An 8908-nucleotide genomic window follows, 5' to 3' on the forward strand; every position below is an offset into this window, starting at 1 on the left:
CGCAGTTTCCAACATCCCGTTCGAGATTATTCGTACGCTCTTTTCAAATGAAAATCCTACAAGTGAAATGGTTTCAAATACAAACCAGGTCAAAAAGCAACGAACTGTTCGAATGCGCATCTTTGATGAATCGCAGATTCGCTGCTGTGGAGTAGTGGAGCTACAGACCAGGCCAGACAAGATTGGGGCGACGAGCAGGCATGCAGGGTTGGGAGCGGGTCCGAGGGCGATCTGCAGGTGGAGGTATGAAAACGCTGAGCTGTCGTCTTGGTGCCTCCGTTTATTTTTCTACTTGGTGGGTCACTAAATTATTGGAGCCTGATGGTATTCTCAGGTACCCTGCTGGTTTAGGTTTACTCCTACTAATGTAATCGCACATCCTGATCAGCTATATGTGCCATAATCTCTTTCTGCTGAAAAATAAAATGTGATAGATATAATTTAGAGCAACTCCAACAGATTGATTTTCCCCTTTCTCCTTTCTTATTTTATAGAGGAACCCCATTACAATTTTAGTTTATTGGGAAGATGTGCTCCAGCAGATTGATTTTTTCATTTCCCCTTTAATTCATGAGTGGCCAGAATCTTCTCATGCATGTGAATCTTGTGGCTAGGAAAGAATGGATAGAAAGGGAGAAGGAAAAGGAAAAAGTGGAATTCCCCTTTAAAAAGAGGAGAGGGGAGGGAAATAAAGGGGAAAGGAGAAAAGGGAAAATCAATTTATTGGAGCTAAAATTTTCCCCTAAATCCCCTTTATGGCTAAAAAGTAGAAAAGGGAAAGAGAAAAATCAATCCAACAAGTTGCCCTTATGCGGCTTGATCTGTTTTTTTTCTTTTTGATTGCCGTGAGAAGCAAAAAAAGGAAAATATTTTGGAGACATGCATGTCTCTAAAGTGCAAAGGATCTGGTTCCTCCAACCTTTTTCCATGGTCTCTCACTCCTCGGCCACTTTCAATTTTGCAATAAACTTAAGATCAAGTGCTTTCATTCAGCCCAAGATAGAAAAAATAGAAGTCACTTTTTAATTGGCAAATAAACACTTTCAGCTCGACATTAAACAGATACTAGTTACTACCCAAATTAGAACACGCGCAATTCTAGAGAGAAACACTCCGAGCGAGGGGGAAAAAACGCGACTGGAGGGTGAACGGACCCCACCGTTTTTCATTAAGAGGAAGCAACACGACTTCTCCCGGCCGCGAAAAAACCCCCGAACCCTGGCCCATGCCCGAGAGGGCCAAGCCTTTCGGCGAGCACAGCGAGGGGATTTTTTTTTACCCACGAGGCGGAAATTCGTCCCACCTGAGATTCGAACTTGCGACCTCATGGGGGCGATGCTACTGAGCCGGGCTAACCAGTTGGCCCGCCCGACCGTTCGCACTCCGAGCGAGGAAATGTCCATGCATTCAATCGAAACCCAAGGCCAAAAAGGGAAGAAAAAAACTGGATGATGGTGATTTGTTGAAATTTTGATACATGGACGACCCGATATTTCGTGCAAAAGAACAGGAAAAAGGGAACTTCATGCATGCCGGCTCTCAAAGACTCAAACGCATACCCCCGTCTTGGCGGAAGAAAATCCGGCGCCTCCGTGCGCCCCCACCCGGATGCTCACCACGTCTGCAGGAGTGATGATATGCACCCAGGGTTCACCTTACCGTTGGGAACCGGTCCGCTTTGACTGGTTACCGGTCAAACCGGTCCAGTACGGTTCCGGTTTGGGCCGGTACCAAACCGTCCCAAATTCAAATTTGAATTCAAAAAAATAAAAAATTCCCAAAAAATTCCTAAAAATACTTCAAAGTGCGACGAATCCAATGGTGTCAAATTTTCTCAAAAATTCGTTCGTTTAACATACTTTTCGGACATTTAAAGTTAAAAGAAAAAAGAAAAAGAAAAAATAAGACGGCACATTAAGGCCCACTTGGTAAACCGGTCAAACCGGCCGGTATACCGGTCCAAACCGGTTACACATGTGATTTTAAATTTGGATTTGAATTCAAACCGGCCGGTAAACCGGTCTAACCGGTCGGTATACTGGTACGAACCGGTTGAACTAAGTTTTTTGAATTCAAATTTGAATTTGAACGGATTCTATCGGTAATTGGTCAAACCGGTCCGGTAAACCGGAACCGGAGGGCTCCGGTTTGGGGTGTCCGGTTGGGAAAAAAACCCTGTCTGCACCACGCCTGCACCCGGCCCCGTCTATCTGTCAGCCATCAGGAAAAAATAATTGACCCTTGTTTAGATGTAAAATTCAAAATTCCAAAACTATTACATCGAATGAGAATTTACCTGCATGGAGTATTAAACCTGAACGAAATAAAAAATTAATTATATAGTTTGCTTGTAAATTATAAGACGAATCTAATGAGCCTAATTAGACCATGATTAGACACTAAAATTGCTACAATAACTGCTACAGTAAATATATGCTAATGACATATTAATTAGTCTTAATAAATTCGTCTTGTAGTTTACAGACGAGTTCTGTGATTAGTCTATATTTAATACTTCAAATATAAAAATATTTTTTTCAAAAAGTTTAAGCATGCATCTAAATGAGAGCTGAGTGAAAAAAAAACATTGATGATGCAGATGCAGATGCAGATGCAGGAGCCATCGGATGTTGGACACGGAGCAGGTGGCGCGCATCCGGGTGGAGGTGCACGGAGGCGTCCGTGCGCCCGGGTTGTACCTGATTTTTTCCGTCTTGGCGCCCGATGTATCCGACCATCCGAGACCTGCCACGACGAGTGTTTTCCCATCCGTTTGGTGTTTCCTACGTATGCATGAGAAAAGTGGGTGTGTATGCACTAGAATCTTGTCCTCCATCAAAATGCCAAGTTAGATGGCAGGCCATCGATCAAGCCGTCGGTGGTGTATCTTTTCCCCCCTTTTCTCCATTTAATTTGTAAATTGCAGTAAGCCAGTAGCAAACCTTATGAGTTTCTTTTGCGATGAAGTAAGCATCATATACGAAACGTCTAACGTCTTTTCATAATAAATATATCTCCCATCCAAGACTTACCCAATGTATTTATTATTCGAAAAAGTTAATTTGGCCTGACTCGCGTGGGTAACGTACGTACGAAGACAACAGATGCAATATGCCTGAGGGACCGGTCCATCGCATTGGCTACGTGGCGCTCCTATGTCATGCTGTTAGAATTTTGTGGATCATCTAGCGGTAGATCAGAGGGGTGACTCACTGGTTCTTGAAGAACTCGAGTCGTCTATCACTGGTTCATTGGTGAAGATCTGTTTTAGGGTAGCGATGCGTGGTGCAGGGCGCCGCGGTGGAGATGGCGAGGTCGCAGAGGCGTGACGACAGCTCGACTCGACGGCGATGGTTGTGGCAGTGGCAACACAGTGAAAACCGGCGATGGGGATGTTGGCGTCGGTGGCCTTCCCGCCACAGCAACGCCCCCTCTGGATCGGATTAGGGCTTTTCGAGGTGGGAATAGTAGCGAGTGGCAGCAGTCAACCTCGTGGCCTGTGCTGTGGTCCCCACCTCCTCTATATACATGGCGCTGCGCGACAGGGACCCACCAGCTGTCGATTGGGCTGGGCGTCTCCGATCAACACGCGAATCAAGCGCCCAGTTGACCATAGGGCCAACCATTGGAGATCAATACTAACACATGCATGTTGAGATTGTTTACGCCCCTTTTTATTTGGGTACGTAGCATTTTAATTTGCAATGTTATCGTGGAGATATTCTTTGCTTCTCCGGCATCGTCATCAATCATTATACCAGTGATGAATAGTGATAAAAATGCTAGTACCACCTACCAATGATTCCGCAGCCGATACGATCGAGACCAGCGAGTCCACATGCGCAACCACATGGACTGTTCCGTTGTCTGATTTGGACCGACCAACTCCAGGAATGCGTGTATAGTGTATAGTGTATAGTATATATTAGTATCCTACATATGATTTCAAGAGAGAGAAAAAGAATCATATTAGAGGCGGAAGGGGTGTGTGTGGGGGGTGTTCGGTGCGGCCCTGGTGGCGCTTTTTTCTTTTTTATATTTAAGAAAAATAAAAATTTTAAAAATATATGTCAATTTTGAAATATTTCAAAAATACCCCCGGTTGCCCCCATAGGGCGACAGACCCTAAGTGTAATTTTTTCTTCAAATTTGCAACGAGGTCTCTGAAAAAAAGGGCCTGTCGCCCCCCAACAGACGACAGGAGGGCCTGTCGCCCCCCTCGGGCGACCACTGGGCCTCGGCCACGGGCGCGGCTGGGGGGCTTGTCGCCCCCCCCCTCGGGCGACCGGGGTACCCTCCTTATATAAGGATCCGACCCCCCATTCCCTCCTCATTTGAGCCCGAAAATTCCACCAAAAATCCAGAAAAAAAGAGAGGGGTGAGGAGAAGGGAAGCGGCGAAGCCCTGCCGGATTCAGCACTTATGATCTGCAGGTTAGTACATTTAGTTTATATATTTTTCCATTTAAGTACTACGCATTTAAGGAAGAGTAATTTAAGTAGGGGTGAGTAATTTAATTTAATTAGTGCTATAGTAGAACAATTAGTACTACGCATTTATTATTACAATTGCAGTACTATTAGAGACATGTTTATAAATTAATTATGATTTAGAATAGAATTTGGCATATGCAGTATAGAATTTGAGTGTCATCACGTAGTTATGAATACTTATACGTTGCAGTTGAATTTCATACTTAGTTTTTACGGATTATTGAATAAGGTAGTGAAGTAAAGAGTATAACTCGATAAGTATTATGTGATATACAGATATGTCGAGCAAGATGCAGTTTTAAGTATTTTATGGTGACTACAATATTTTGTATGGGCCAAATGGAGTAGATCTTTCTGCCTTTAAGTGCACATCTAGCGCTATAGATAAACCTCTGGAAAGGAGTTTTGGTTCCATATGTAAGTGGCTGCAGCGTGGGTTCCGTGTTGATCCATTGACACATGTGATCACCGTCCAGTCTCTTGTTAATTGGGAGGTAGAAAGTGAATTATGGGAATTGATGATGATACACAGCACTGATGACTGGCAGAAGTACATGCAAGCAGCTCTAGAGCGTGGGTGGCCTCTGGCCATTCTTGTTCAAATCCGGGAGAAGACACAAAATGAAATCCAACATTGTGCAGATCAAGGAACTCCGAGTATTCGAAGAGAGACCAATTATGTTGAGCAAGATAAGTCAGAAGAGACAGAGAACCAAAACATGGGACCACAGGGCCTTGCTGATGAGGGAGAGAGGATACATAGCATTGTGGACGAGATAGAGGCGGAAGACCAAACCGCAATAGAGATGGAAGAATATGAGGGCTCATCTGATGACGAGCAGTACTCATTGCCAAAAGAGTGGAAGGATCATGGTTTTGGCAGTCATGTCGCAGAAGACGTACGAAATCAGGAGTGGGAGTACAGAGGCAATGAGGTAGTGCAAGGTGCAACATATCCAAACATTGAAGCCGTAAAAGATGCTGTGAGACTATGGGCAATATCATTGAAACGAGAATTCAGAGTCTTAAAGTCTGGCAGTAAAGAATATGAGGTGAAGTGTGTGAATGATGGATGTCCATGGCGAGTACATGCATTCAAGGTAAAATGGAAGTCGAACTGGAAATGTTCCATTGTGATAGAGCACACTTGTTTGCTGTCAGAAGTTCTTCCCTCGTATCGCAATATATCGTGCGACTTTGTTGCAAAGCAAATGTATGGGTTTATTATGGACAAGCTAAATTATGAGCCAAAAATAATTGTTCGACACATTGAGCAGACTTACCAGTACACCATTAGTTATTTGAAGGCATGGCGGGCTAAACAAAGGGTGTTCGAGATGCGGTTCGGCACATACGAGGCATCATATGATAACCTACCTCGTATGTTATCCCAGGTTGCTGCTAGAAATCTTGGAAGCTTTTATGACACATACCTCGTACCAGCCGTGACTAGGGGGCAAAGAATTATGCAACGAGCCTTCTTTTGCATAGGTGCTTGTGTTAGAGCATTTCAGTGTTGTCTTCCGGTGATCTACATTGATGGCACATTTCTGACTGGAAGGTATAAATGTCAGATACTCACCGCAATCGGGGTAGATTGCAACAACCAAATAGTTCCGCTCGCAATTGCATTTGTTGAGAATGAGAACTTAGACAGTTGGTATTGGTTCCTTGAACGAGTGAAGGTTCATGTTGTTGCTGCACGTCCAGATGTGTGCCTTATTAGTGATAGGCATACAGGTCTGCTGCAATCAATACTGAAATTGCAACGTGGAACTGCGACAACGCCTCCATTGTGGCCCGATGTCCAAAACAGGTGGTGCATTAGGCATATGGGTGCAAACTTCTATGACCACTTCAAGAACAAGGATCTTAAGAACATGTTTAAGAGGTTGTGCACCCAAAATCAACTGAAAAAATTCAATGCATTATGGCAGATGCTTGATCAGTTGACTGTAGAGCTAGTGAAGGTAAGGACATCAGGAGCAGGCACGAGTCAGGCTGCAGAGGCTAGGGATTCAATTGAGAAGTCATTTTCACACTGGATTCGAGGTGCACCTAAGGAGAACTGATCATTCCTTTATGATACCAACGGAATATGGTATGGTATTCAGACAACGAACCATGCAGAGTGTTTCAATATGGTTATGCGTTCTTGTCGTGCCTTTCCTCATGTGGGAATTGTTGAGTTCATCATGTATGGGTGCATGAAGTATTTCAGAGAGCGTTACACAGCTGCAAGCATAAACATCAGCAACCCCCAAATTCAGTTTTGCACAAGAGTGACACAATATATGCAAGAGAAGATTGAAAAGGCCAAACTGCACCGCGTCATATCGACAGGTACAATGGAGCATAGATTTGAGGTTCTATGCAAGGATAGAACTGGTCGTGGTATCCGTAGAGATAGGGTGGTACAAGACAGTTTGATTACAGTAGATGGCAAAACCTTCTGCTCCTGCATGAAGCCTAAGTTATTGCATTTGCCATGCTCCCATCTCATTGCGGCATGTGCAGAGTCTGGGTTGCAGCAAGGAGTATTTGTTTCACCTTACTTTAGCAAGGAAGCAGTTGTATCCACCTGGGGGCATGAGGTATACGGGATTGGAATAGTGGGGCCTTTCATTCAGAATAATGAGAATAAGATGTTTATTCCTGATCCAGCCACTAAGAAAGGCAAAGGCCGCCGTCAGACACGTCGTATTCGGAATGGTATGGACGAGTCTGAAGCAAGTAAGGCACAAAAGCGTTGCAGCCAATGTGAGCATTGGGTCACAACTACAAGAAGTGTCCTCAGAATGCACTTCACGATGCTGCTGACGTCGGTCCTTCTGGAAATCCCAGAGATGGAGCACCTCCTACGTTCAGATGAGCATCGGCGAGAATTGCTCGTGGAAGGCATTCGGTGTCATGATCCACAATTGTATTTCATTATTTGTAATATGTAGTAATGAAATATTGCAGGTATGTAATGAAGTATTATTGTACCTATGTGTCCAGTTTGTATGAAACATATATGTACCTATGTGTTCTCATATATTTTTGAATGCAGGTATGGAGATGGACTCCTTGCTAGACCCAGTTATCGACTCGAGCCACAGGTCTTACTTTGCAGCTGTTGAGCACCGAGCCCTAGAGGTGCTACGTCCTCGTCCACCCGGGGAGGCGATCTCTATACACCACGATTGGTGTGACCGGTATGTAATGAAATATTATTGTTTATCACTTATGTATTCGTCGGTATTCCTTTGTTTCGACAATTTTGTTTATTGCAGATTACGTGAGGCCGGTCTACTGACTCTAAGCCGTCTTGTCGAGGTTGGGCCTATTCAGCTCGACCGATCCCTCCTGACGGCGCTCGTTGACAGATGGAGACCGGAGACACACACGTTCCACCTCCCGTGTGAGGAGATGACTCCTACGCTGCAGGACGTGGCCTACCTCCTTGGCCTCCCTATCGTCGGGGAGGCTGTAGCTCCGCGTGTGGTGGCGGCCTCGTGGAAGGATGACCTGGAGGCCCGTTTTGCCCTGGTTGACCGCGTGGAAGAAGCAGGTCCGATCAACCCGCACCCGCGAGCAGTAGGTCCTTCGAAGACCTGATTCCTACAGTTTACAGTACGTATTCATTCCATATATAAATTTAATTGTTACAATTCACATGTTCCATTGTCAGTTGAAACCATTAATCTTAATTGTTTATGCAGCCTGCCCTGTTGGCTGCGGATGCCGATGAGTACAGTGTGACCAGATCGCTGGAGGCGTACCTACTTTGGTTGTTTGGTTACATCAGGTTCAACAACACTCATGGCAACTCGGTCGATAGGATTCTCCTTCCGTATGCACGGGAGATTGCAGATGGGGACGAGGACGTACCGCCCTACAGCTGGGGTGAGGCGGTACTTGCAGCCACTTACCGTGGACTCTGCGACGGCTGCATGAAGACACATGGGAACGCTATCCTGGCAGGGTGCCCACTACTGCTACAGTTTTGGTCGTACGAGAGGCTAGCCGTTGGTCGGCCCATAGTCAGCCACGAGCCTTACCACGGGGGCATGTACGGCGACGAGGAGGACGAGAGGCCCACTATGGGAACTATCTGGATCTGGCGTCAGGTACGTTAGCAACAAATCTAATTTTGTTATTCATTGTTACATGATGCATTAGCACACTTTTAGTTTTACTTATTCGGAATGCAGAGGTCCTGGGCGCATGCGCAGGTTAGACGCGCATATCCTGAGTTTGTTTCGGAGCTCGACATGCTGACGCCCGAGGACGCTGTCTGGGAGCCTTACAGCCCAGAGGCTATGGCTACCCGTGCACTAGCAGGCCTGTCTTCACACTGCTCCGCGAATGCGAGCCTGTGGCTTACTATAGCCGTCCTGGTTTATGACATCGCGGTTGAGGCATATGGCCCC

Source organism: Panicum virgatum, chromosome 9N, assembly GCF_016808335.1.
Source record: "Panicum virgatum strain AP13 chromosome 9N, P.virgatum_v5, whole genome shotgun sequence".
In the NCBI taxonomy this organism is placed as follows: Eukaryota; Viridiplantae; Streptophyta; class Magnoliopsida; order Poales; family Poaceae; genus Panicum; species Panicum virgatum.